The following is a 27057-nucleotide window of genomic DNA, read 5'->3' as shown; positions in this document are numbered from 1 at the left end:
AAGGGGAAGCTGGTCCTCACCCCTGACTATCCCCTAACCCCAGGGGAGGCAACGTGCTGGACCTCAGGTTCGATGAGGAGACGGTAGTGAGTGCTCACTCATTTTGTTCAGATTTTCCAAGGAATGCATATGAGGGGGTCATCATCGATCCGAGCACGTGCTGGGACGCCGCAAGAACCCAACAGCACAGGCTGGGCGGCTGCGAGGAGGAGCCAGTGACCTCGACATCATCCAACAGCATGGAGAATCCACAGCCCCCAGGCCACTCAGCAAGAGAAACAGTCCATCCACTCTGGAGCTCCTCGGCGGGTCCGAGGAACCCCTGGTATGCAATGAATGACACGTGTTGGGCCAGGGGAATGCGTACCATCCGTAGTGATCCCTGGCCAAGCTCAGCACCCTGGGCCCGTCGCACTTCTTCCGGGATTTCCTCGCACATCCAGTCTTCACACCACGCCAAGAAGGTCTGCCCATCTCAGCCGACGGCCAGCCGTGCCTGGCGACTGCACCTGAGAAGTGGGCAGCAATCACAGGCATGCTTTAGAACGCCACCCAGGTACTCAGAGAACAAGACCCAGGCCAACGGTACCCTGGGGGTGGGTAACGTTACCCTGCACCTGCTTCCCAAGGACCTTTGTCCCTTGGAGAAGACTCAATGTGGGCATGACAGACAACTCTTCAAAGGTACGCACGTACCAGTGCTTGTGTGCGTCAGGAGGTAAGTGAGTGGGCACCGGAGTGTGTTAGTCTCTGCGCAAAAGGGCGTCTAAGCGGCTTTCTGCGTGGGGCCCTGTAGGTGTGCCTGGGTCTCTGATTGTCTGTGTGCCCCTCTGCAAAGTCCTTCAACAGGCGAAGGCATGCCTGGAACACAGGGCCCTTGCCTCGGGATCCCCCACAGAATGGCAGAACACCCCTGCCACCTTCAAGAGCCCTCAGGCACACCCTGAACTTGAAGGGCTGCTGCAACCAGCACCGGGCTCCCGATCTCCAACAACCTTGCCTTCTGACCAGAGCACATAGACTCGATGGGGGCCCTCCTCTCACCCATGGGAGTGATGGCCCCAGAGTCGTGGAGACCCCGCCAGCTCCTAGCACACCTGATGTGCCCTTGACAGCCAGAGCCCATGCCACTGGGGACAACGGTACCTCGCACATGAAGGCCTTTGTCTCCGCCCTACACATGGCTACAGGGAAGATGCAGCCTGCCTTCTTCTCAAAGGCACTAAAGGACTTCAAGGCCAGGTGCCTCTTCCAGCCAACTAAGCCAAATTCCTATCCAGAGACGCGTGGGAAAGCTGACTATGGGAAGTGGTGGTCTTCAGACACCATGACCGGGAGTCAAACTCCTCGGACACCAGCCTACAGTCCCGGCCAGGTCCAGGCAGCTCCACGGCCCACCGCATCTACAGCCCTGACCCCCGAAGAAACGCTCAAACGCTCGAGCCCTTGTGCAAAGTTCCCATCTCCTGCCCGCAGGGCGACTCACTCCGACAGCAAACCTCAGACGCGATGCCCACACGGGGCACACTGAGCACCAGGGAAGACAGTCAGCAACCATGGCGGTGGCGACGAAGTCCACCGCATGCCAGGTGACCGCACGCCTCTTCTCCTACATAGCAACACCACCAAGGACCTCACAGAGATACAAGGTGCCAACCAAGAGGACGAGACACACACTTCAAACAGAAGCCCACTGCCGCGCAAGCAGACCAGGAACCCTGCCCAGGGAGCAAGTGGCTGTCCACAGCAACACACCTGGCACCACAACCACTGCCCCATCTCAGCCACACCTCCGGGCTTCCTCCCGTAAACTGAGGGCCCTGCAAAAGGCCTCGGGGCCACCAAGGACGGCCATGTCCTGCCCTCCGGGAGATACACTTTCGCCTTGCCAACTCCCTGACCAGGGGCCAAAGGGAAGCTTCGCAGATTTCACCTTTCCTTAAGCTGGCCGGCCCCACTACTGAGCATGTAGATCTCTTCGAGGCGCCTGTAAGACATTCTTTGGTGTCATTCCTCTGGCATGGGGCCCCCACGGCTACACCAAAGGCACCAGCGCAGCGCGTCCACAGGGACCGCCAAAGCCCTCTTCTCCGTAGCCAGCCACAGGCAGCCCTTCAGGGACTAGAGATCTCCTTGAGAAGCCGAGGACAGCGCCTGCAGCACCATGATGACAGCCCGTCCAACAAGTCACACTGCCCCGGGCCTCGCCATGCCCATACCGTCCTGTCTAGGCCATCGGCCCTCTCACAGGATTCAATGTAGCACTCAGTCCTCGGCACAGTCCACAGTATCCCGATCGGCGCCACCACTGTGCCAGCAGTTGCAGTCGAGGACCTGCCAAGGGAACCACCGAGGCCCAATTCCTCAACCCCTCCCACCGACACCTAACAATCCCGCCTCCCGGTCCCCACCGCCCTGACCCCGATCCCACCCCGTCTGCCACTCAAGAACCTCACCGAGCCAAGTGAGGAAGCGACAGGTGCCTGGCCTCCGGCTCAACTCAGAAACCACCCAAGCTTCCTCTCTTTGGCTTTGAAAAGCACCCTGCTCCCACAAGGGCCCCTTCCAATATGGGAACCCGGCAAAAACACACCTCTCCAAGCCTCGAGCTCACTGGGTCTAGGCCAGCACATGCTCCGACTCATACCACCAGCAGGCAGCCTGGCGGCCTCGCCATCCCTCACTGCACCGTCACCAAGCACCTCGCAGTCGTGGATGAGCCAGCCAATGCGTGGACACGGGCCGACCCTCAGCCGCGAGCCTCTCCAATACTGCCGCCCTGTGTGCTGTTTGCATGCGTGTCCACAAGGGGAAGCTGGCCCTCACCCCTGACTATCCCCTAACCCCAGGGGAGGCAACGTGCTGGACCTCAGGTTCGATGAGGAGACGGTAGTGAGTGCTCACTCATTTTGTTCAGATTTTCCAAGGAATGCATATGAGGGGGTCATCATCGATCCGAGCACGTGCTGGGACGCCGCAAGAACCCAACAGCACAGGCTGGGCGGCTGCGAGGAGGAGCCAGTGACCTCGACATCATCCAACAGCATGGAGAATCCACAGCCCCCAGGCCACTCAGCAAGAGAAACAGTCCATCCACTCTGGAGCTCCTCGGCGGGTCCGAGGAACCCCTGGTATGCAATGAATGACACGTGTTGGGCCAGGGGAATGCGTACCATCCGTAGTGATCCCTGGCCAAGCTCAGCACCCTGGGCCCGTCGCACTTCTTCCGGGATTTCCTCGCACATCCAGTCTTCACACCACGCCAAGAAGGTCTGCCCATCTCAGCCGACGGCCAGCCGTGCCTGGCGACTGCACCTGAGAAGTGGGCAGCAATCACAGGCATGCTTTAGAACGCCACCCAGGTACTCAGAGAACAAGACCCAGGCCAACGGTACCCTGCGGGTGGGTAACGTTACCCTGCACCTGCTTCCCAAGGACCTTTGTCCCTTGGAGAAGACTCAATGCGGGCATGACAGACAACTCTTCAAAGGTACGCACGTACCAGTGCTTGTGTGCGTCAGGAGGTAAGTGAGTGGGCACCGGAGTGTGTTAGTCTCTGCGCAAAAGGGCGTGTAAGCGGCTTTCTGCGTGGGGCCCTGTAGGTGTGCCTGGGTCTCTGATTGTCTGTGTGCCCCTCTGCAAAGTCCTTGAACAGGCGAAGGCATGCCTGGAACACAGGGCCCTTGCCTCGGGATCCCCCACAGAATGCAGAACACCCCTGCCACCTTCAAGAGCCCTCAGGCACACCCTGAACTTGAAGGGCTGCTGCAACCAGCACCGGGCTCCCGATCTCCAACAACCTTGCCTTCTGACCAGAGCACATAGACTCGATGGGGGCCGGCCTCTCATCCATGGGAGTGATGGCCCCAGAGTCGTGGAGACCCCGCCAGCTCCTAGCACACCTGCTGTGCCCTTGACAGCCAGAGCCCATGCCACTGGGGACAACGGTACCTCGCACATGAAGGCCTTTGTCTTCGCCCTACACATGGCTACAGGGAAGATGCAGCCTGCCTTCTTCTCAAAGGCACTAAAGGACTTCAAGGCCAGGTGCCTCTTCCAGCCAACTAAGCCAAATTCCTATCCAGAGACGCGTGGGAAAGCTGACTATGGGAAGTGGTGGTCTTCAGACACCATGACCGGGAGTCGAACTCCTCGGACACCAGCCTACAGTCCCGGCCAGGTCCAGGCAGCTCCACGGCCCACCGCATCTACAGCCCTGACCCCCGAAGAAACGCTCAAACGCTCGAGCCCTTGTGCAAAGTTCCCATCTCCTGCCCGCAGGGCGACTCACTCCGACAGCAAACCTCAGACGCGATGCCCACACGGGGCACACTGAGCACCAGGGAAGACAGTCAGCAACCATGGCGGTGGCGACGAAGTCCACCGCATGCCAGGTGACCGCACGCCTCTTCTCCTACATAGCAACACCACCAAGGACCTCACAGAGATACAAGGTGCCAACCAAGAGGACGAGACACACACTTCAAACAGAAGCCCACTGCCGCGCAAGCAGACCAGGAACCCTGCCCAGGGAGCAAGTGGCTGTCCACAGCAACACACCTGGCACCACAACCACTGCCCCATCTCAGCCACACCTCCGGGCTTCCTCCCGTAAACTGAGGGCCCTGCAAAAGGCCTCGGGGCCACCAAGGACGGCCATGTCCTGCCCTCCGGGAGATACACTTTCGCCTTGCCAACTCCCTGACCAGGGGCCAAAGGGAAGCTTCGCAGATTTCACCTTTCCTTAAGCTGGCCGGCCCCACTACTGAGCATGTAGATCTCTTCGAGGCGCCTGTAAGACATTCTTTGGTGTCATTCCTCTGGCATGGGGCCCCCAGGGCTACACCAAAGGCACCAGCGCAGCGCGTCCACAGGGACCGCCAAAGCCCTCTTCTCCGTAGCCAGCCACAGGCAGCCCTTCAGGGACTAGAGATCTCCTTGAGAAGCCGAGGACAGCGCCTGCAGCACCATGATGACAGCCCGTCCAACAAGTCACACTGCCCCGGGCCTCGCCATGCCCATACCGTCCTGTCTAGGCCATCGGCCCTCTCACAGGATTCAATGTAGCACTCAGTCCTCGGCACAGTCCACAGTATCCCGATCGGCGCCACCACTGTGCCAGCAGTTGCAGTCGAGGACCTGCCAAGGGAACCACCGAGGCCCAATTCCTCAACCCCTCCCACCGCCACCTAACAATCCCGCCTCCCGGTCCCCACCGCCCTGACCCCGATCCCACCCCGTCTGCCACTCAAGAACCTCACCGAGCCAAGTGAGGAAGCGACAGGTGCCTGGCCTCCGGCTCAACTCAGAAACCACCCAAGCTTCCTCTCTTTGGCTTTGAAAAGCACCCTGCTCCCACAAGGGCCCCTTCCAATATGGGAACCCGGCAAAAACACACCTCTCCAAGCCTCGAGCTCACTGGGTCTAGGCCAGCACATGCTCCGACTCATACCACCAGCAGGCAGCCTGGCGGCCTCGCCATCCCTCACTGCACCGTCACCAAGCACCTCGCAGTCGTGGATGAGCCAGCCAATGCGTGGACACGGGCCGACCCTCAGCCGCGAGCCTCTCCAATACTGCCGCCCTGTGTGCTGTTTGCATGCGTGTCCACAAGGGGAAGCTGGCCCTCACCCCTGACTATCCCCTAACCCCAGGGGAGGCAACGTGCTGGACCTCAGGTTCGATGAGGAGACGGTAGTGAGTGCTCACTCATTTTGTTCAGATTTTCCAAGGAATGCATATGAGGGGGTCATCATCGATCCGAGCACGTGCTGGGACGCCGCAAGAACCCAACAGCACAGGCTGGGCGGCTGCGAGGAGGAGCCAGTGACCTCGACATCATCCAACAGCATGGAGAATCCACAGCCCCCAGGCCACTCAGCAAGAGAAACAGTCCATCCACTCTGGAGCTCCTCGGCGGGTCCGAGGAACCCCTGGTATGCAATGAATGACACGTGTTGGGCCAGGGGAATGCGTACCATCCGTAGTGATCCCTGGCCAAGCTCAGCACCCTGGGCCCGTCGCACTTCTTCCGGGATTTCCTCGCACATCCAGTCTTCACACCACGCCAAGAAGGTCTGCCCATCTCAGCCGACGGCCAGCCGTGCCTGGCGACTGCACCTGAGAAGTGGGCAGCAATCACAGGCATGCTTTAGAACGCCACCCAGGTACTCAGAGAACAAGACCCAGGCCAACGGTACCCTGCGGGTGGGTAACGTTACCCTGCACCTGCTTCCCAAGGACCTTTGTCCCTTGGAGAAGACTCAATGCGGGCATGACAGACAACTCTTCAAAGGTACGCACGTACCAGTGCTTGTGTGCGTCAGGAGGTAAGTGAGTGGGCACCGGAGTGTGTTAGTCTCTGCGCAAAAGGGCGTCTAAGCGGCTTTCTGCGTGGGGCCCTGTAGGTGTGCCTGGGTCTCTGATTGTCTGTGTGCCCCTCTGCAAAGTCCTTGAACAGGCGAAGGCATGCCTGGAACACAGGGCCCTTGCCTCGGGATCCCCCACAGAATGCAGAACACCCCTGCCACCTTCAAGAGCCCTCAGGCACACCCTGAACTTGAAGGGCTGCTGCAACCAGCACCGGGCTCCCGATCTCCAACAACCTTGCCTTCTGACCAGAGCACATAGACTCGATGGGGGCCGGCCTCTCATCCATGGGAGTGATGGCCCCAGAGTCGTGGAGACCCCGCCAGCTCCTAGCACACCTGCTGTGCCCTTGACAGCCAGAGCCCATGCCACTGGGGACAACGGTACCTCGCACATGAAGGCCTTTGTCTTCGCCCTACACATGGCTACAGGGAAGATGCAGCCTGCCTTCTTCTCAAAGGCACTAAAGGACTTCAAGGCCAGGTGCCTCTTCCAGCCAACTAAGCCAAATTCCTATCCAGAGACGCGTGGGAAAGCTGACTATGGGAAGTGGTGGTCTTCAGACACCATGACCGGGAGTCGAACTCCTCGGACACCAGCCTACAGTCCCGGCCAGGTCCAGGCAGCTCCACGGCCCACCGCATCTACAGCCCTGAGCCCCAAAGAAACGCTCAAACGCTCGAGCCCTTGTGCAAAGTTCCCATCTCCTGCCCGCAGGGCGACTCACTCCGACAGCAAACCTCAGACGCGATGCCCACACGGGGCACACTGAGCACCAGGGAAGACAGTCAGCAACCATGGCGGTGGCGACGAAGTCCACCGCATGCCAGGTGACCGCACGCCTCTTCTCCTACATAGCAACACCACCAAGGACCTCACAGAGATACAAGGTGCCAACCAAGAGGACGAGACACACACTTCAAACAGAAGCCCACTGCCGCGCAAGCAGACCAGGAACCCTGCCCAGGGAGCAAGTGGCTGTCCACAGCAACACACCTGGCACCACAACCACTGCCCCATCTCAGCCACACCTCCGGGCTTCCTCCCGTAAACTGAGGGCCCTGCAAAAGGCCTCGGGGCCACCAAGGACGGCCATGTCGTGCCCTCCGGGAGATACACTTTCGCCTTGCCAACTCCCTGACCAGGGGCCAAAGGGAAGCTTCGCAGATTTCACCTTTCCTTAAGCTGGCCGGCCCCACTACTGAGCACGTAGATCTCTTCGAGGCGCCTGTAAGACATTCTTTGGTGTCATTCCTCTGGCATGGGGCCCCCAGGGCTACACCAAAGGCACCAGCGCAGCGCGTCCACAGGGACCGCCAAAGCCCTCTTCTCCGTAGGCAGCCACAGGCAGCCCTTCAGGGACTAGAGATCTCCTTGAGAAGCCGAGGACAGCGCCTGCAGCACCATGATGACAGCCCGTCCAACAAGTCACACTGCCCCGGGCCTCGCCATGCCCATACCGTCCTGTCTAGGCCATCGGCCCTCTCACAGGATTCAATGTAGCACTCAGTCCTCGGCACAGTCCACAGTATCCCGATCGGCGCCACCACTGTGCCAGCAGTTGCAGTCGAGGACCTGCCAAGGGAACCACCGAGGCCCAATTCCTCAACCCCTCCCACCGCCACCTAACAATCCCGCCTCCCGGTCCCCACCGCCCTGACCCCGATCCCACCCCGTCTGCCACTCAAGAACCTCACCGAGCCAAGTGAGGAAGCGACAGGTGCCTGGCCTCCGGCTCAACTCAGAAACCACCCAAGCTTCCTCTCTTTGGCTTTGAAAAGCACCCTGCTCCCACAAGGGCCCCGTCCAATATGGGAACCCGGCAAAAACACACCTCTCCAAGCCTCGAGCACACTGGGTCTAGGCCAGCACATGCTCCGACTCATACCACCAGCAGGCAGCCTGGCGGCCTCACCATCCCTCACTGCACCGTCACCAAGCACCTCGCAGTCGTGGATGAGCCAGCCAATGCGTGGACACGGGCCGACCCTCAGCCGCGAGCCTCTCCAATACTGCCGCCCTGTGTGCTGTTTGCATGCGGGTCCACAAGGGGAAGCTGGCCCTCACCCCTGACTATCCCCTAACCCCAGGGGAGGCAACGTGCTGGACCTCAGGTTCGATGAGGAGACGGTAGTGAGTGCTCACTCATTTTGTTCAGATTTTCCAAGGAATGCATATGAGGGGGTCATCATCGATCCGAGCACTTGCTGGGACGCCGCAAGAACCCAACAGCACAGGCTGGGCGGCTGCGAGGAGGAGCCAGTGACCTCGACATCATCCAACAGCATGGAGAATCCACAGCCCCCAGGCCACTCAGCAAGAGAAACAGTCCATCCACTCTGGAGCTCCTCGGCGGGTCCGAGGAACCCCTGGTATGCAATGAATGACACGTGTTGGGCCAGGGGAATGCGTACCATCCGTAGTGATCCCTGGCCAAGCTCAGCACCCTGGGCCCGTCGCACTTCTTCCGGGATTTCCTCGCACATCCAGTCTTCACACCACGCCAAGAAGGTCTGCCCATCTCAGCCGACGGCCAGCTCGTGCCTGGCGACTGCACCTGAGAAGTGGGCAGCAATCACAGGCATGCTTTAGAACGCCACCCAGGTACTCAGAGAACAAGACCCAGGCCAACGGTACCCTGGGGGTGGGTAACGTTACCCTGCACCTGCTTCCAAGGACCTTTGTCCCTTGGAGAAGACTCAATGCGGGCATGACAGACAACTCTTCAAAGGTACGCACGTACCAGTGCTTGTGTGTGTCAGGAGGTAAGTGAGTGGGCACCGGAGTGTGTTAGTCTCTGCGCAAAAGGGCATGTAAGCGGCTTTCTGCGTGGGGCCCTGCAGGTGTGCCTGGGTCTCTGATTGTCTGTGTGCCCCTCTGCAAAGTCCCTGAACAGGCGAAGGCATGCCTGGAACACAGGGCCCTTGCCTCGGGATCCCCCACAGAATGGCAGAACACCCCTGCCACCTTCAAGAGCCCTCAGGCACACCCTGAACTTGAAGGGCTGCTGCAACCAGCACCGGGCTCCCGATCTCCAACAACCTTGCCTTCTGACCAGAGCACATAGACTCGATGGGGGCCGGCCTCTCACCCATGGGAGTGATGGCCCCAGAGTCGTGGAGACCCCGCCAGCTCCTAGCACACCTGATGTGCCCTTGACAGCCAGAGCCCATGCCACTGGGGACAACGGTACCTCGCACATGAAGGCCTTTGTCTCCGCCCTACACATGGCTACAGGGAAGATGCAGCCTGCCTTCTTCTCAAAGGCACTAAAGGACTTCAAGGCCAGGTGCCTCTTCCAGCCAACTAAGCCAAATTCCTATCCAGAGACGCGTGGGAAAGCTGACTATGGGAAGTGGTGGTCTTCAGACACCATGACCGGGAGTCGAACTCCTCGGACACCAGCCTACAGTCCCGGCCAGGTCCAGGCAGCTCCACGGCCCACCGCATCTACAGCCCTGACCCCCGAAGAAACGCTCAAACGCTCGAGCCCTTGTGCAAAGTTCCCATCTCCTGCCCGCAGGGCGACTCACTCCGACAGCAAACCTCAGACGCGATGCCCACACGGGGCACACTGAGCACCAGGGAAGACAGTCAGCAACCATGGCGGTGGCGACGAAGTCCACCGCATGCCAGGTGACCGCACGCCTCTTCTCCTACATAGCAACACCACCAAGGACCTCACAGAGATACAAGGTGCCAACCAAGAGGACGAGACACACACTTCAAACAGAAGCCCACTGCCGCGCAAGCAGACCAGGAACCCTGCCCAGGGAGCAAGTGGCTGTCCACGGCAACACACCTGGCACCACAACCACTGCCCCATCTCAGCCACACCTCCGGGCTTCCTCCCGTAAACTGAGGGCCCTGCAAAAGGCCTCGGGGCCACCAAGGACGGCCATGTCGTGCCCTCCGGGAGATACACTTTCGCCTTGCCAACTCCCTGACCAGGGGCCAAAGGGAAGCTTCGCAGATTTCACCTTTCCTTAAGCTGGCCGGCCCCACTACTGAGCACGTAGATCTCTTCGAGGCGCCTGTAAGACATTCTTTGGTGTCATTCCTCTGGCATGGGGCCCCCAGGGCTACACCAAAGGCACCAGCGCAGCGCGTCCACAGGGACCGCCAAAGCCCTCTTCTCCGTAGGCAGCCACAGGCAGCCCTTCAGGGACTAGAGATCTCCTTGAGAAGCCGAGGACAGCGCCTGCAGCACCATGATGACAGCCCGTCCAAGAAGTCACACTGCCCCGGGCCTCGCCATGCCCATACCGTCCTGTCTAGGCCATCGGCCCTCTCACAGGATTCAATGTAGCACTCAGTCCTCGGCACAGTCCACAGTATCCCGATCGGCGCCACCACTGTGCCAGCAGTTGCAGTCGAGGACCTGCCAAGGGAACCACCGAGGCCCAATTCCTCAACCCCTCCCACCGCCACCTAACAATCCCGCCTCCCGGTCCCCACCGCCCTGACCCCGATCCCACCCCGTCTGCCACTCAAGAACCTCACCGAGCCAAGTGAGGAAGCGACAGGTGCCTGGCCTCCGGCTCAACTCAGAAACCACCCAAGCTTCCTCTCTTTGGCTTTGAAAAGCACCCTGCTCCCACAAGGGCCCCTTCCAATATGGGAACCCGGCAAAAACACACCTCTCCAAGCCTCGAGCACACTGGGTCTAGGCCAGCACATGCTCCGACTCATACCACCAGCAGGCAGCCTGGCGGCCTCACCATCCCTCACTGCACCGTCACCAAGCACCTCGCAGTCGTGGATGAGCCAGCCAATGCGTGGACACGGGCCGACCCTCAGCCGCGAGCCTCTCCAATACTGCCACCCTGTGTGCTGTTTGCATGCGGGTCCACAAGGGGAAGCTGGCCCTCACCCCTGACTATCCCCTAACCCCAGGGGAGGCAACGTGCTGGACCTCAGGTTCGATGAGGAGACGGTAGTGAGTACTCACTCATTTTGTTCAGATTTTCCAAGGAATGCATATGAGGGGGTCATCATCGATCCGAGCACTTGCTGGGACGCCGCAAGAACCCAACAGCACAGGCTGGGCGGCTGCGAGGAGGAGCCAGTGACCTCGACATCATCCAACAGCATGGAGAATCCACAGCCCCCAGGCCACTCAGCAAGAGAAACAGCCCATCCACTCTGGAGCTCCTCGGCGGGTCCGAGGAACCCCTGGTATGCAATGAATGACACGTGTTGGGCCAGGGGAATGCGTACCATCCGTAGTGATCCCTGGCCAAGCTCAGCACCCTGGGCCCGTCGCACTTCTTCCGGGATTTCCTCGCACATCCAGTCTTCACACCACGCCAAGAAGGTCTGCCCATCTCAGCCGACGGCCAGCCGTGCCTGGCGACTGCACCTGAGAAGTGGGCAGCAATCACAGGCATGCTTTAGAACGCCACCCAGGTACTCAGAGAACAAGACCCAGGCCAACGGTACCCTGGGGGTGGGTAACGTTACCCTGCACCTGCTTCCCAAGGACCTTTGTCCCTTGGAGAAGACTCAATGCGGGCATGACAGACAACTCTTCAAAGGTACGCACGTACCAGTGCTTGTGTGTGTCAGGAGGTAAGTGAGTGGGCACCGGAGTGTGTTAGTCTCTGCGCAAAAGGGCATGTAAGCGGCTTTCTGCGTGGGGCCCTGCAGGTGTGCCTGGGTCTCTGATTGTCTGTGTGCCCCTCTGCAAAGTCCCTGAACAGGCGAAGGCATGCCTGGAACACAGGGCCCTTGCCTCGGGATCCCCCACAGAATGGCAGAACACCCCTGCCACCTTCAAGAGCCCTCAGGCACACCCTGAACTTGAAGGGCTGCTGCAACCAGCACCGGGCTCCCGATCTCCAACAACCTTGCCTTCTGACCAGAGCACATAGACTCGATGGGGGCCGGCCTCTCACCCATGGGAGTGATGGCCCCAGAGTCGTGGAGACCCCGCCAGCTCCTAGCACACCTGATGTGCCCTTGACAGCCAGAGCCCATGCCACTGGGGACAACGGTACCTCGCACATGAAGGCCTTTGTCTCCGCCCTACACATGGCTACAGGGAAGATGCAGCCTGCCTTCTTCTCAAAGGCACTAAAGGACTTCAAGGCCAGGTGCCTCTTCCAGCCAACTAAGCCAAATTCCTATCCAGAGACGCGTGGGAAAGCTGACTATGGGAAGTGGTGGTCTTCAGACACCATGACCGGGAGTCGAACTCCTCGGACACCAGCCTACAGTCCCGGCCAGGTCCAGGCAGCTCCACGGCCCACCGCATCTACAGCCCTGACCCCCGAAGAAACGCTCAAACGCTCGAGCCCTTGTGCAAAGTTCCCATCTCCTGCCCGCAGGGCGACTCACTCCGACAGCAAACCTCAGACGCGATGCCCACACGGGGCACACTGAGCACCAGGGAAGACAGTCAGCAACCATGGCGGTGGCGACGAAGTCCACCGCATGCCAGGTGACCGCACGCCTCTTCTCCTACATAGCAACACCACCAAGGACCTCACAGAGATACAAGGTGCCAACCAAGAGGACGAGACACACACTTCAAACAGAAGCCCACTGCCGCGCAAGCAGACCAGGAACCCTGCCCAGGGAGCAAGTGGCTGTCCACGGCAACACACCTGGCACCACAACCACTGCCCCATCTCAGCCACACCTCCGGGCTTCCTCCCGTAAACTGAGGGCCCTGCAAAAGGCCTCGGGGCCACCAAGGACGGCCATGTCGTGCCCTCCGGGAGATACACTTTCGCCTTGCCAACTCCCTGACCAGGGGCCAAAGGGAAGCTGCGCAGATTTCACCTTTCCTTAAGCTGGCCGGCCCCACTACTGAGCATGTAGATCTCCTCGAGGCGCCTGTAAGACATTCTTTGGTGTCATTCCTCTGGCATGGGGCCCCCAGGGCTACACCAAAGGCACCAGCGCAGCGCGTCCACAGGGACCGCCAAAGCCCTCTTCTCCGTAGCCAGCCACAGGCAGCCCTTCAGGGACTAGAGATCTCCTTGAGAAGCCGAGGACAGCGCCTGCAGCACCATGATGACAGCCCGTCCAAGAAGTCAAACTTCCCCGGGCCTCGCCATGCCCATACCGTCCTGTCTAGGCCATCGGCCCTCTCACAGGATTCAATGTAGCACTCAGTCCTCGGCACAGTCCACAGTATCCTGATCGGCGCCACCACTGTGCCAGCAGTTGCAGTCGAGGACCTGCCAAGGGAACCACCGAGGCCCAATTCCTCAACCCCTCCCACCGCCACCTAACAATCCCGCCTCCCGGTCCCCACCGCCCTGACCCCGATCCCACCCCGTCTGCCACTCAAGAACCTCACCGAGCCAAGTGAGGAAGCGACAGGTGCCTGGCCTCCGGCTCAACTCAGAAACCACCCAAGCTTCCTCTCTTTGGCTTTGAAAAGCACCCTGCTCCCACAAGGGCCCCTTCCAATATGGGAACCCGGCAAAAACACACCTCTCCAAGCCTCGAGCTCACTGGGTCTAGGCCAGCACATGCTCCGACTCATACCACCAGCAGGCAGCCTGGCGGCCTCGCCATCCCTCACTGCACAGTCACCAAGCACCTCGCAGTCGTGGATGAGCCAGCCAATGCGTGGACACGGGCCGACCCTCAGCCGCGAGCCTCTCCAATACTGCCGCCCTGTGTGCTGTTTGCATGCGGGTCCACAAGGGGAAGCTGGCCCTCACCCCTGACTATCCCCTAACCCCAGGGGAGGCAACGTGCTGGACCTCAGGTTCGATGAGGAGACGGTAGTGAGTGCTCACTCATTTTGTTCAGATTTTCCAAGGAATGCATATGAGGGGGTCATCATCGATCCGAGCACGTGCTGGGACGCCGCAAGAACCCAACAGCACAGGCTGGGCGGCTGCGAGGAGGAGCCAGTGACCTCGACATCATCCAACAGCATGGAGAATCCACAGCCCCCAGGCCACTCAGCAAGAGAAACAGTCCATCCACTCTGGAGCTCCTCGGCGGGTCCGAGGAACCCCTGGTATGCAATGAATGACACGTGTTGGGCCAGGGGAATGCGTACCATCCGTAGTGATCCCTGGCCAAGCTCAGCACCCTGGGCCCGTCGCACTTCTTCCGGGATTTCCTCGCACATCCAGTCTTCACACCACGCCAAGAAGGTCTGCCCATCTCAGCCGACGGCCAGCCGTGCCTGGCGACTGCACCTGAGAAGTGGGCAGCAATCACAGGCATGCTTTAGAACGCCACCCAGGTACTCAGAGAACAAGACCCAGGCCAACGGTACCCTGGGGGGGGGTAACGTTACCCTGCACCTGCTTCCCAAGGACCTTTGTCCCTTGGAGAAGACTCAATGCGGGCATGACAGACAACTCTTCAAAGGTACGCACGTACCAGTGCTTGTGTGCGTCAGGAGGTAAGTGAGTGGGCACCGGAGTGTGTTAGTCTCTGCGCAAAAGGGCGTCTAAGCGGCTTTCTGCGTGGGGCCCTGTAGGTGTGCCTGGGTCTCTGATTGTCTGTGTGCCCCTCTGCAAAGTCCTTCAACAGTCGAAGGCATGCCTGGAACACAGGGCCCTTGCCTCGGGATCCCCCACAGAATGGCAGAACACCCCTGCCACCTTCAACAGCCCTCAGGCACACCCTGAACTTGAAGGGCTGCTGCAACCAGCACCGGGCTCCCGATCTCCAACAACCTTGCCTTCTGACCAGAGCACATAGACTCGATGGGGGCCGGCCTCTCACCCATGGGAGTGACTGCCCCAGAGTCGTGGAGACCCCGCCAGCTCCTAGCACACCTGATGTGCCCTTGACAGCCAGAGCCCATGCCACTGGGGACAATGGTACCTCGCACATGAAGGCCTTTGTCTCCGCCCTACACATGGCTACAGGGAAGATGCAGCCTGCCTTCTTCTCAAAGGCACTAAAGGACTTCAAGGCCAGGTGCCTCTTCCAGCCAACTAAGCCAAATTCCTATCCAGAGACGCGTGGGAAAGCTGACTATGGGAAGTGGTGGTCTTCAGACACCATGACCGGGAGTCGAACTCCTCGGACACCAGCCTACAGTCCCGGCCAGGTCCAGGCAGCTCCACGGCCCACCGCATCTACAGCCCTGACCCCCAAAGAAACGCTCAAACGCTCGAGCCCTTGTGCAAAGTTCCCATCTCCAGCCCGCAGGGCAACTCACTCCGACAGCAAACCTCAGACGCGATGCCCACACGGGGCACACTGAGCACCAGGGAAGACAGTCAGCAACCATGGCGGTGGCGACGAAGTCCACCGCATGCCAGGTGACCGCACGCCTCTTCTCCTACATAGCAACACCACCAAGGACCTCACAGAGATACAAGGTGCCAACCAAGAGGACGAGACACACACTTCAAACAGAAGCCCACTGCCGCGCAAGCAGACCAGGAACCCTGCCCAGGGAGCAAGTGGCTGTCCACGGCAACACACCTGGCACCACAACCACTGCCCCATCTCAGCCTCACCTCCGGGCTTCCTCCCGTAAACTGAGGGCCCTGCAAAAGGCCTCGGGGCCACCAAGGATGGCCATGTCGTGCCCTCCAGGAGATACACTTTCGCCTTGCCAACTCCCTGACCAGGGGCCAAAGGGAAGCTTCGCAGATTTCACCTTTCCTTAAGCTGGCCGGCCCCACTACTGAGCACGTAGATCTCTTCGAGGCGCCTGTAAGACATTCTTTGGTGTCATTCCTCTGGCATGGGGCCCCCAGGGCTACACCAAAGGCACCAGCGCAGCGCGTCCACAGGGACCGCCAAAGCCCTCTTCTCCGTAGCCAGCCACAGGCAGCCCTTCAGGGACTAGAGATCTCCTTGAGAAGCCGAGGACAGCGCCTGCAGCACCATGATGACAGCCCGTCCAACAAGTCACACTGCCCCGGGCCTCGCCATGCCCATACCGTCCTGTCTAGGCCATCGGCCATCTCACAGGATTCAATGTAGCACTCAGTCCTCGGCACAGTCCACAGTAACCCGATCGGCGCCACCACTGTGCCAGCAGTTGCAGTCGAGGACCTGCCAAGGGAACCACCGAGGCCCAATTCCTCAACCCCTCCCACCGCCACCTAACATTCCCGCCTCCCGGTCCCCACCGCCCTGACCCCGATCCCACCCCGTCTGCCACTCAAGAACCTCACCGAGCCAAGTGAGGAAGCGACAGGTGCCTGGCCTCCGGCTCAACTCAGAAACCACCCAAGCTTCCTCTCTTTGGCTTTGAAAAGCACCCTGCTCCCACAAGGGCCCCATCCAATATGGGAACCCGGCAAAAACACACCTCTCCAAGCCTCGAGCTCACTGGGTCTAGGCCAGCACATGCTCCAACTCATACCACCAGCAGGCAGCCTGGCGGCCTCGCCATCCCTCACTGCACTGTCACCAAGCACCTCGCAGTCGTGGATGAGCCAGCCAATGCATGGACACGGGCCGACCCTCAGCCGCGAGCCTCTCCAATACTGCCGCCCTGTGTGCTGTTTGCATGCGTGTCCACAAGGGGAAGCTGGCCCTCACCCCTGACTATCCCCTAACCCCAGGGGAGGCAACGTGCTGGACCTCAGGTTCGATGAGGAGACGGTAGTGAGTGCTCACTCATTTTGTTCAGATTTTCCAAGGAATGCATATGAGGGGGTCATCATCGATCCGAGCACGTGCTGGGACGCCGCAAGAACCCAACAGCACAGGCTGGGCGGCTGCGAGGAGGAGCCAGTGACCTCGACATCATCCAACAGCATGGAGAATCCACAGCCCCCAGGCCACTCAGCAAGAGAAACAGTCCATCCACTCTGGAGCTCCTCGGCGGGTCCGAGGAACCCCTGGTATGCAATGAATGACACGTGTTGGGCCAGGGGAATGCGTACCATCCGTAGTGATCCCTGGCCAAGCTCAGCACCCTGGGCCCGTCGCACTTCTTCCGGGATTTCCTCGCACATCCAGTCTTCACACCACGCCAAGAAGGTCTGCCCATCTCAGCCGACGGCCAGCCGTGCCTGGCGACTGCACCTGAGAAGTGGGCAGCAATCACAGGCATGCTTTAGAACGCCACCCAGGTACTCAGAGAACAAGACCCAGGCCAACGGTACCCTGGGGGGGGGGAACGTTACCCTGCACCTGCTTCCCAAGGACCTTTGTCCCTTGGAGAAGACTCAATGCGGGCATGACAGACAACTCTTCAAAGGTACGCACGTACCACTGCTTGTGTGCGTCAGGAGGTAAGTGAGTGGGCACCGGAGTGTGTTAGTCTCTGCGCAAAAGGGCGTCTAAGCGGCTTTCTGCGTGGGGCCCTGTAGGTGTGCCTGGGTCTCTGATTGTCTGTGTGCCCCTCTGCAAAGTCCTTGAACAGGCGAAGGCATGCCTGGAACACAGGGCCCTTGCCTCGGGATCCCCCACAGAATGGCAGAACACCCCTGCCACCTTCAAGAGCCCTCAGGCACACCCTGAACTTGAAGGGCTGCTGCAACCAGCACCGGGCTCCCGATCTCCAACAACCTTGCCTTCTGACCAGAGCACATAGACTCGATGGGGGCCGGCCTCTCACCCATGGGAGTGATGGCCCCAGAGTCGTGGAGACCCCGCCAGCTCCTAGCACACCTGATGTGCCCTTGACAGCCAGAGCCCATGCCACTGGGGACAACGGTACCTCGCACATGAAGGCCTTTGTCTCCGCCCTACACATGGCTACAGGGAAGATGCAGCCTGCCTTCTTCTCAAAGGCACTAAAGGACTTCAAGGCCAGGTGCCTCTTCCAGCCAACTAAGCCAAATTCCTATCCAGAGACACGTGGGAAAGCTGACTATGGGAAGTGGTGGTCTTCAGACACCATGACCGGGAGTCGAACTCCTCGGACACCAGCCTACAGTCCCGGCCAGGTCCAGGCAGCTCCACAGCCCACCGCATCTACAGCCCTGACCCCCGAAGAAACGCTCAAACGCTCGAGCCCTTGTGCAAAGTTCCCATCTCCTGCCCGCAGGGCGACTCACTCCGACAGCAAACCTCAGACGCGATGCCCACACGGGGCACACTGAGCACCAGGGAAGACAGTCAGCAACCATGGCGGTGGCGACGAAGTCCACCGCATGCCAGGTGACCGCACGCCTCTTCTCCTACATAGCAACACCACCAAGGACCTCACAGAGATACAAGGTGCCAACCAAGAGGACGAGACACACACTTCAAACAGAAGCCCACTGCCGCGCAAGCAGACCAGGAACCCTGCCCAGGGAGCAAGTGGCTGTCCACGGCAACACACCTGGCACCACAACCACTGCCCCATCTCAGCCACACCTCCGGGCTTCCTCCCGTAAACTGAGGGCCCTGCAAAAGGCCTCGGGGCCCCCAAGGACGGCCATGTCCTGCCCTCCGGGAGATACACTTTCGCCTTGCCAACTCCCTGACCAGGGGCCAAAGGGAAGCTTCGCAGATTTCACCTTTCCTTAAGCTGGCCGGCCCCACTACTGAGCACGTAGATCTCTTCGAGGCGCCTGTAAGACATTCTTTGGTGTCATTCCTCTGGCATGGGGCCCCCAGGGCTACACCAAAGGCACCAGCGCAGCGCGTCCACAGGGACCGCCAAAGCCCTCTTCTCCGTAGCCAGCCACAGGCAGCCCTTCAGGGACTAGAGATCTCCTTGAGAAGCCGAGGACAGCGCCTGCAGCACCATGATGACAGCCCGTCCAAGAAGTCACACTGCCCCGGGCCTCGCCATGCCCATACCGTCCTGTCTAGGCCATCGGCCATCTCACAGGATTCAATGTAGCACTCAGTCCTCGGCACAGTCCACAGTAACCCGATCGGCGCCACCACTGTGCCAGCAGTTGCAGTCGAGGACCTGCCAAGGGAACCACCGAGGCCTAATTCCTCAACCCCTCCCACCGCCACCTAACAATCCCGCCTCCCGGTCCCCACCGCCCTGACCCCGATCCCACCCCGTCTGCCACTCAAGAACCTCACCGAGCCAAGTGAGGAAGCGACAGGTGCCTGGCCTCCGGCTCAACTCAGAAACCACCCAAGCTTCCTCTCTTTGGCTTTGAAAAGCACCCTGCTCCCACAAGGGCCCCTTCCAATATGGGAACCCGGCAAAAACACACCTCTCCAAGCCTCGAGCTCACTGGGTCTAGGCCAGCACATGCTCCGACTCATACCACCAGCAGGCAGCCTGGCGGCCTCGCCATCCCTCACTGCACAGTCACCAAGCACCTCGCAGTCGTGGATGAGCCAGCCAATGCGTGGACACGGGCCGACCCTCAGCCGCGAGCCTCTCCAATACTGCCGCCCTGTGTGCTGTTTGCATGCGTGTCCACAAGGGGAAGCTGGCCCTCACCCCTGACTATCCCCTAACCCCAGGGGAGGCAACGTGCTGGACCTCAGGTTCGATGAGGAGACGGTAGTGAGTGCTCACTCATTTTGTTCAGATTTTCCAAGGAATGCATATGAGGGGGTCATCATCGATCCGAGCACGTGCTGGGACGCCGCAAGAACCCAACAGCACAGGCTGGGCGGCTGCGAGGAGGAGCCAGTGACCTCGACATCATCCAACAGCATGGAGAATCCACAGCCCCCAGGCCACTCAGCAAGAGAAACAGTCCATCCACTCTGGAGCTCCTCGGCGGGTCCGAGGAACCCCTGGTATGCAATGAATGACACGTGTTGGGCCAGGGGAATGCGTACCATCCGTAGTGATCCCTGGCCAAGCTCAGCACCCTGGGCCCGTCGCACTTCTTCCGGGATTTCCTCGCACATCCAGTCTTCACACCACGCCAAGAAGGTCTGCCCATCTCAGCCGACGGCCAGCCGTGCCTGGCGACTGCACCTGAGAAGTGGGCAGCAATCACAGGCATGCTTTAGAACGCCACCCAGGTACTCAGAGAACAAGACCCAGGCCAACGGTACCCTGCGGGTGGGTAACGTTACCCTGCACCTGCTTCCCAAGGACCTTTGTCCCTTGGAGAAGACTCAATGCGGGCATGACAGACAACTCTTCAAAGGTACGCAGGTACCAGTGCTTGTGTGCGTCAGGAGGTAAGTGAGTGGGCACCGGAGTGTGTTAGTCTCTGCGCAAAAGGGCGTCTAAGCGGCTTTCTGCGTGGGGCCCTGTAGGTGTGCCTGGGTCTCTGATTGTCTGTGTGCCCCTCTGCAAAGTCCTTGAACAGGCGAAGGCATGCCTGGAACACAGGGCCCTTGCCTCGGGATCCCCCACAGAATGCAGAACACCCCTGCCACCTTCAAGAGCCCTCAGGCACACCCTGAACTTGAAGGGCTGCTGCAACCAGCACCGGGCTCCCGATCTCCAACAACCTTGCCTTCTGACCAGAGCACATAGACTCGATGGGGGCCGGCCTCTCATCCATGGGAGTGATGGCCCCAGAGTCGTGGAGACCCCGCCAGCTCCTAGCACACCTGCTGTGCCCTTGACAGCCAGAGCCCATGCCACTGGGGACAACGGTACCTCGCACATGAAGGCCTTTGTCTTCGCCCTACACATGGCTACAGGGAAGATGCAGCCTGCCTTCTTCTCAAAGGCACTAAAGGACTTCAAGGCCAGGTGCCTCTTCCAGCCAACTAAGCCAAATTCCTATCCAGAGACGCGTGGGAAAGCTGACTATGGGAAGTGGTGGTCTTCAGACACCATGACCGGGAGTCGAACTCCTCGGACACCAGCCTACAGTCCCGGCCAGGTCCAGGCAGCTCCACGGCCCACCGCATCTACAGCCCTGAGCCCCGAAGAAACGCTCAAACGCTCGAGCCCTTGTGCAAAGTTCCCATCTCCTGCCCGCAGGGCGACTCACTCCGACAGCAAACCTCAGACGCGATGCCCACACGGGGCACACTGAGCACCAGGGAAGACAGTCAGCAACCATGGCGGTGGCGACGAAGTCCACCGCATGCCAGGTGACCGCACGCCTCTTCTCCTACATAGCAACACCACCAAGGACCTCACAGAGATACAAGGTGCCAACCAAGAGGACGAGACACACACTTCAAACAGAAGCCCACTGCCGCGCAAGCAGACCAGGAACCCTGCCCAGGGAGCAAGTGGCTGTCCACAGCAACACACCTGGCACCACAACCACTGCCCCATCTCAGCCACACCTCCGGGCTTCCTCCCGTAAACTGAGGGCCCTGCAAAAGGCCTCGGGGCCACCAAGGACGGCCATGTCGTGCCCTCCGGGAGATACACTTTCGCCTTGCCAACTCCCTGACCAGGGGCCAAAGGGAAGCTGCGCAGATTTCACCTTTCCTTAAGCTGGCCGGCCCCACTACTGAGCACGTAGATCTCTTCGAGGCGCCTGTAAGACATTCTTTGGTGTCATTCCTCTGGCATGGGGCCCCCAGGGCTACACCAAAGGCACCAGCGCAGCGCGTCCACAGGGACCGCCAAAGCCCTCTTCTCCGTAGGCAGCCACAGGCAGCCCTTCAGGGACTAGAGATCTCCTTGAGAAGCCGAGGACAGCGCCTGCAGCACCATGATGACAGCCCGTCCAAGAAGTCACACTGCCCCGGGCCTCGCCATGCCCATACCGTCCTGTCTAGGCCATCGGCCCTCTCACAGGATTCAATGTAGCACTCAGTCCTCGGCACAGTCCACAGTATCCCGATCGGCGCCACCACTGTGCCAGCAGTTGCAGTCGAGGACCTGCCAAGGGAACCACCGAGGCCCAATTCCTCAACCCCTCCCACCGCCACCTAACAATCCCGCCTCCCGGTCCCCACCGCCCTGACCCCGATCCCACCCCGTCTGCCACTCAAGAACCTCACCGAGCCAAGTGAGGAAGCGACAGGTGCCTGGCCTCCGGCTCAACTCAGAAACCACCCAAGCTTCCTCTCTTTGGCTTTGAAAAGCACCCTGCTCCCACAAGGGCCCCTTCCAATATGGGAACCCGGCAAAAACACACCTCTCCAAGCCTCGAGCACACTGGGTCTAGGCCAGCACATGCTACGACTCATACCACCAGCAGGCAGCCTGGCGGCCTCACCATCCCTCACTGCACCGTCATCAAGCACCTCGCAGTCGTGGATGAGCCAGCCAATGCGTGGACACGGGCCGACCCTCAGCCGCGAGCCTCTCCAATACTGCCGCCCTGTGTGCTGTTTGCATGCGTGTCCACAAGGGGAAGCTGGCCCTCACCCCTGACTATCCCCTAACCCCAGGGGAGGCAACGTGCTGGACCTCAGGTTCGATGAGGAGACGGTAGTGAGTGCTCACTCATTTTGTTCAGATTTTCCAAGGAATGCATATGAGGGGGTCATCATCGATCCGAGCACTTGCTGGGACGCCGCAAGAACCCAACAGCACAGGCTGGGCGGCTGCGAGGAGGAGCCAGTGACCTCGACATCATCCAACAGCATGGAGAATCCACAGCCCCCAGGCCACTCAGCAAGAGAAACAGTCCATCCACTCTGGAGCTCCTCGGCGGGTCCGAGGAACCCCTGGTATGCAATGAATGACACGTGTTGGGCCAGGGGAATGCGTACCATCCGTAGTGATCCCTGGCCAAGCTCAGCACCCTGGGCCCGTCGCACTTCTTCCGGGATTTCCTCGCACATCCAGTCTTCACACCACGCCAAGAAGGTCTGCCCATCTCAGCCGACGGCCAGCCGTGCCTGGCGACTGCACCTGAGAAGTGGGCAGCAATCACAGGCATGCTTTAGAACGCCACCCAGGTACTCAGAGAACAAGACCCAGGCCAACGGTACCCTGGGGGTGGGTAACGTTACCCTGCACCTGCTTCCCAAGGACCTTTGTCCCTTGGAGAAGACTCAATGCGGGCATGACAGACAACTCTTCAAAGGTACGCACGTACCAGTGCTTGTGTGTGTCAGGAGGTAAGTGAGTGGGCACCGGAGTGTGTTAGTCTCTGCGCAAAAGGGCATGTAAGCGGCTTTCTGCGTGGGGCCCTGCAGGTGTGCCTGGGTCTCTGATTGTCTGTGTGCCCCTCTGCAAAGTCCCTGAACAGGCGAAGGCATGCCTGGAACACAGGGCCCTTGCCTCGGGATCCCCCACAGAATGGCAGAACACCCCTGCCACCTTCAAGAGCCCTCAGGCACACCCTGAACTTGAAGGGCTGCTGCAACCAGCACCGGGCTCCCGATCTCCAACAACCTTGCCTTCTGACCAGAGCACATAGACTCGATGGGGGCCGGCCTCTCACCCATGGGAGTGATGGCCCCAGAGTCGTGGAGACCCCGCCAGCTCCTAGCACACCTGATGTGCCCTTGACAGCCAGAGCCCATGCCACTGGGGACAACGGTACCTCGCACATGAAGGCCTTTGTCTCCGCCCTACACATGGCTACAGGGAAGATGCAGCCTGCCTTCTTCTCAAAGGCACTAAAGGACTTCAAGGCCAGGTGCCTCTTCCAGCCAACTAAGCCAAATTCCTATCCAGAGACGCGTGGGAAAGCTGACTATGGGAAGTGGTGGTCTTCAGACACCATGACCGGGAGTCGAACTCCTCGGACACCAGCCTACAGTCCCGGCCAGGTCCAGGCAGCTCCACGGCCCACCGCATCTACAGCCCTGACCCCCGAAGAAACGCTCAAACGCTCGAGCCCTTGTGCAAAGTTCCCATCTCCTGCCCGCAGGGCGACTCACTCCGACAGCAAACCTCAGACGCGATGCCCACACGGGGCACACTGAGCACCAGGGAAGACAGTCAGCAACCATGGCGGTGGCGACGAAGTCCACCGCATGCCAGGTGACCGCACGCCTCTTCTCCTACATAGCAACACCACCAAGGACCTCACAGAGATACAAGGTGCCAACCAAGAGGACGAGACACACACTTCAAACAGAAGCCCACTGCCGCGCAAGCAGACCAGGAACCCTGCCCAGGGAGCAAGTGGCTGTCCACGGCAACACACCTGGCACCACAACCACTGCCCCATCTCAGCCACACCTCCGGGCTTCCTCCCGTAAACTGAGGGCCCTGCAAAAGGCCTCGGGGCCACCAAGGACGGCCATGTCGTGCCCTCCGGGAGATACACTTTCGCCTTGCCAACTCCCTGACCAGGGGCCAAAGGGAAGCTGCGCAGATTTCACCTTTCCTTAAGCTGGCCGGCCCCACTACTGAGCACGTAGATCTCTTCGAGGCGCCTGTAAGACATTCTTTGGTGTCATTCCTCTGGCATGGGGCCCCCAGGGCTACACCAAAGGCACCAGCGCAGCGCGTCCACAGGGACCGCCAAAGCCCTCTTCTCCGTAGCCAGCCACAGGCAGCCCTTCAGGGACTAGAGATCTCCTTGAGAAGCCGAGGACAGCGCCTGCAGCACCATGATGACAGCCCGTCCAAGAAGTCACACTGCCCCGGGCCTCGCCATGCCCATACCGTCCTGTCTAGGCCATCGGCCATCTCACAGGATTCAATGTAGCACTCAGTCCTCGGCACAGTCCACAGTATCCCGATCGGCGCCACCACTGTGCCAGCAGTTGCAGTCGAGGACCTGCCAAGGGAACCACCGAGGCCTAATTCCTCAACCCCTCCCACCGCCACCTAACAATCCCGCCTCCCGGTCCCCACCGCCCTGACCCCGATCCCACCCCGTCTGCCACTCAAGAACCTCACCGAGCCAAGTGAGGAAGCGACAGGTGCCTGGCCTCCGGCTCAACTCAGAAACCACCCAAGCTTCCTCTCTTTGGCTTTGAAAAGCACCCTGCTCCCACAAGGGCCCCATCCAATATGGGAAGCCGGCAAAAACACACCTCTCCAAGCCTCGAGCTCACTGGGTCTAGGCCAACACATGCTCCGACTCATACCACCAGCAGGCAGCCTGGCGGCCTCGCCATCCCTCACTGCACAGTCACCAAGCACCTCGCAGTCGTGGATGAGCCAGCCAATGCGTGGACACGGGCCGACCCTCAGCCGCGAGCCTCTCCAATACTGCCGCCCTGTGTGCTGTTTGCATGCGTGTCCACAAGGGGAAGCTGGCCCTCACCCCTGACTATCCCCTAACCCCAGGGCAGGCAACGTGCTGGACCTCAGGTTCGATGAGGAGACGGTAGTGAGTGCTCACTCATTTTGTTCAGATTTTCCAAGGAATGCATATGAGGGGGTCATCATCGATCCGAGCACGTGCTGGGACGCCGCAAGAACCCAACAGCACAGGCTGGGCGGCTGCGAGGAGGAGCCAGTGACCTCGACATCATCCAACAGCATGGAGAATCCACAGCCCCCAGGCCACTCAGCAAGAGAAACAGTCCATCCACTCTGGAGCTCCTCGGCGGGTCCGAGGAACCCCTGGTATGCAATGAATGACACGTGTTGGGCCAGGGGAATGCGTACCATCCGTAGTGATCCCTGGCCAAGCTCAGCACCCTGGGCCCGTCGCACTTCTTCCGGGATTTCCTCGCACATCCAGTCTTCACACCACGCCAAGAAGGTCTGCCCATCTCAGCCGACGGCCAGCCGTGCCTGGCGACTGCACCTGAGAAGTGGGCAGCAATCACAGGCATGCTTTAGAACGCCACCCAGGTACTCAGAGAACAAGACCCAGGCCAACGGTACCCTGGGGGTGGGTAACGTTACCCTGCACCTGCTTCCCAAGGACCTTTGTCCCTTGGAGAAGACTCAATGCGGGCATGACAGACAACTCTTCAAAGGTACGCACGTACCAGTGCTTGTGTGCGTCAGGAGGTAAGTGAGTGGGCACCGGAGTGTGTTAGTCTCTGCGCAAAAGGGCGTCTAAGCGGCTTTCTGCGTGGGGCCCTGTAGGTGTGCCTGGGTCTCTGATTGTCTGTGTGCCCCTCTGCAAAGTCCTTGAACAGGCGAAGGCATGCCTGGAACACAGGGCCCTTGCCTCGGGATCCCCCACAGAATGGCAGAACACCCCTGCCACCTTCAAGAGCCCTCAGGCACACCCTGAACTTGAAGGGCTGCTGCAACCAGCACCGGGCTCCCGATCTCCAACAACCTTGCCTTCTGACCAGAGCACATAGACTCGATGGGGGCCCTCCTCTCACCCATGGGAGTGATGGCCCCAGAGTCGTGGAGACCCCGCCAGCTCCTAGCACACCTGATGTGCCCTTGACAGCCAGAGCCCATGCCACTGGGGACAACGGTACCTCGCACATGAAGGCCTTTGTCTCCGCCCTACACATGGCTACAGGGAAGATGCAGCCTGCCTTCTTCTCAAAGGCACTAAAGGACTTCAAGGCCAGGTGCCTCTTCCAGCCAACTAAGCCAAATTCCTATCCAGAGACGCGTGGGAAAGCTGACTATGGGAAGTGGTGGTCTTCAGACACCATGACCGGGAGTCGAACTCCTCGGACACCAGCCTACAGTCCCGGCCAGGTCCAGGCAGCTCCACGGCCCACCGCATCTACAGCCCTGACCCCCGAAGAAACGCTCAAACGCTCGAGCCCTTGTGCAAAGTTCCCATCTCCTGCCCGCAGGGCGACTCACTCCGACAGCAAACCTCAGACGCGATGCCCACACGGGGCACACTGAGCACCAGGGAAGACAGTCAGCAACCATGGCGGTGGCGACGAAGTCCACCGCATGCCAGGTGACCGCACGCCTCTTCTCCTACATAGCAACACCACCAAGGACCTCACAGAGATACAAGGTGCCAACCAAGAGGACGAGACACACACTTCAAACAGAAGCCCACTGCCGCGCAAGCAGACCAGGAACCCTGCCCAGGGAGCAAGTGGCTGTCCACGGCAACACACCTGGCACCACAACCACTGCCCCATCTCAGCCACACCTCCGGGCTTCCTCCC

At 60.1% G+C, this 27057-nt stretch overlaps 10 non-coding genes across 10 annotated transcripts; all 10 read right to left on the bottom strand.

The window, feature by feature from the left end:
• Nucleotides 1-58: 58 nt before the first annotated feature.
• Nucleotides 59-151, bottom strand: LOC130847159 (small nucleolar RNA SNORD116). The gene has a single exon (XR_009051950.1). It is a non-coding gene; the product is annotated as a small nucleolar RNA SNORD116 (small nucleolar RNA).
• Nucleotides 152-2864: 2713 nt separating this feature from the next.
• LOC130847158 (small nucleolar RNA SNORD116) lies at nt 2865-2957 on the bottom strand. The gene has a single exon (XR_009051949.1). It is a non-coding gene; the product is annotated as a small nucleolar RNA SNORD116 (small nucleolar RNA).
• Nucleotides 2958-5669: 2712 nt separating this feature from the next.
• LOC130847156 (small nucleolar RNA SNORD116) lies at nt 5670-5762 on the bottom strand. The gene has a single exon (XR_009051947.1). It is a non-coding gene; the product is annotated as a small nucleolar RNA SNORD116 (small nucleolar RNA).
• Nucleotides 5763-8474: 2712 nt separating this feature from the next.
• LOC130847155 (small nucleolar RNA SNORD116) lies at nt 8475-8567 on the bottom strand. Its single transcript, XR_009051946.1, has one exon. It is a non-coding gene; the product is annotated as a small nucleolar RNA SNORD116 (small nucleolar RNA).
• A 2713-nt stretch (nt 8568-11280) lies between these two features.
• LOC130847106 (small nucleolar RNA SNORD116) lies at nt 11281-11373 on the bottom strand. The gene has a single exon (XR_009051898.1). It is a non-coding gene; the product is annotated as a small nucleolar RNA SNORD116 (small nucleolar RNA).
• Nucleotides 11374-14086: 2713 nt separating this feature from the next.
• On the bottom strand, nt 14087-14179 carry LOC130847154 (small nucleolar RNA SNORD116). The gene has a single exon (XR_009051945.1). It is a non-coding gene; the product is annotated as a small nucleolar RNA SNORD116 (small nucleolar RNA).
• A 2713-nt stretch (nt 14180-16892) lies between these two features.
• Nucleotides 16893-16985, bottom strand: LOC130847153 (small nucleolar RNA SNORD116). The gene has a single exon (XR_009051944.1). It is a non-coding gene; the product is annotated as a small nucleolar RNA SNORD116 (small nucleolar RNA).
• A 2713-nt stretch (nt 16986-19698) lies between these two features.
• LOC130847152 (small nucleolar RNA SNORD116) lies at nt 19699-19791 on the bottom strand. Its single transcript, XR_009051943.1, has one exon. It is a non-coding gene; the product is annotated as a small nucleolar RNA SNORD116 (small nucleolar RNA).
• A 2712-nt stretch (nt 19792-22503) lies between these two features.
• LOC130847151 (small nucleolar RNA SNORD116) lies at nt 22504-22596 on the bottom strand. Its single transcript, XR_009051942.1, has one exon. It is a non-coding gene; the product is annotated as a small nucleolar RNA SNORD116 (small nucleolar RNA).
• Nucleotides 22597-25309: 2713 nt separating this feature from the next.
• LOC130847149 (small nucleolar RNA SNORD116) lies at nt 25310-25402 on the bottom strand. Its single transcript, XR_009051941.1, has one exon. It is a non-coding gene; the product is annotated as a small nucleolar RNA SNORD116 (small nucleolar RNA).
• Between the last annotated feature and the right edge of the window lie 1655 nt (nt 25403-27057).

This window comes from Hippopotamus amphibius, chromosome 2 (assembly GCF_030028045.1).
Source record: "Hippopotamus amphibius kiboko isolate mHipAmp2 chromosome 2, mHipAmp2.hap2, whole genome shotgun sequence".
Lineage (NCBI taxonomy): Eukaryota > Metazoa > Chordata > Mammalia > Artiodactyla > Hippopotamidae > Hippopotamus > Hippopotamus amphibius.
Note: the sequence above shows the minus strand (reverse complement) of the source record. Positions and strands in the feature narration are given on the sequence as shown.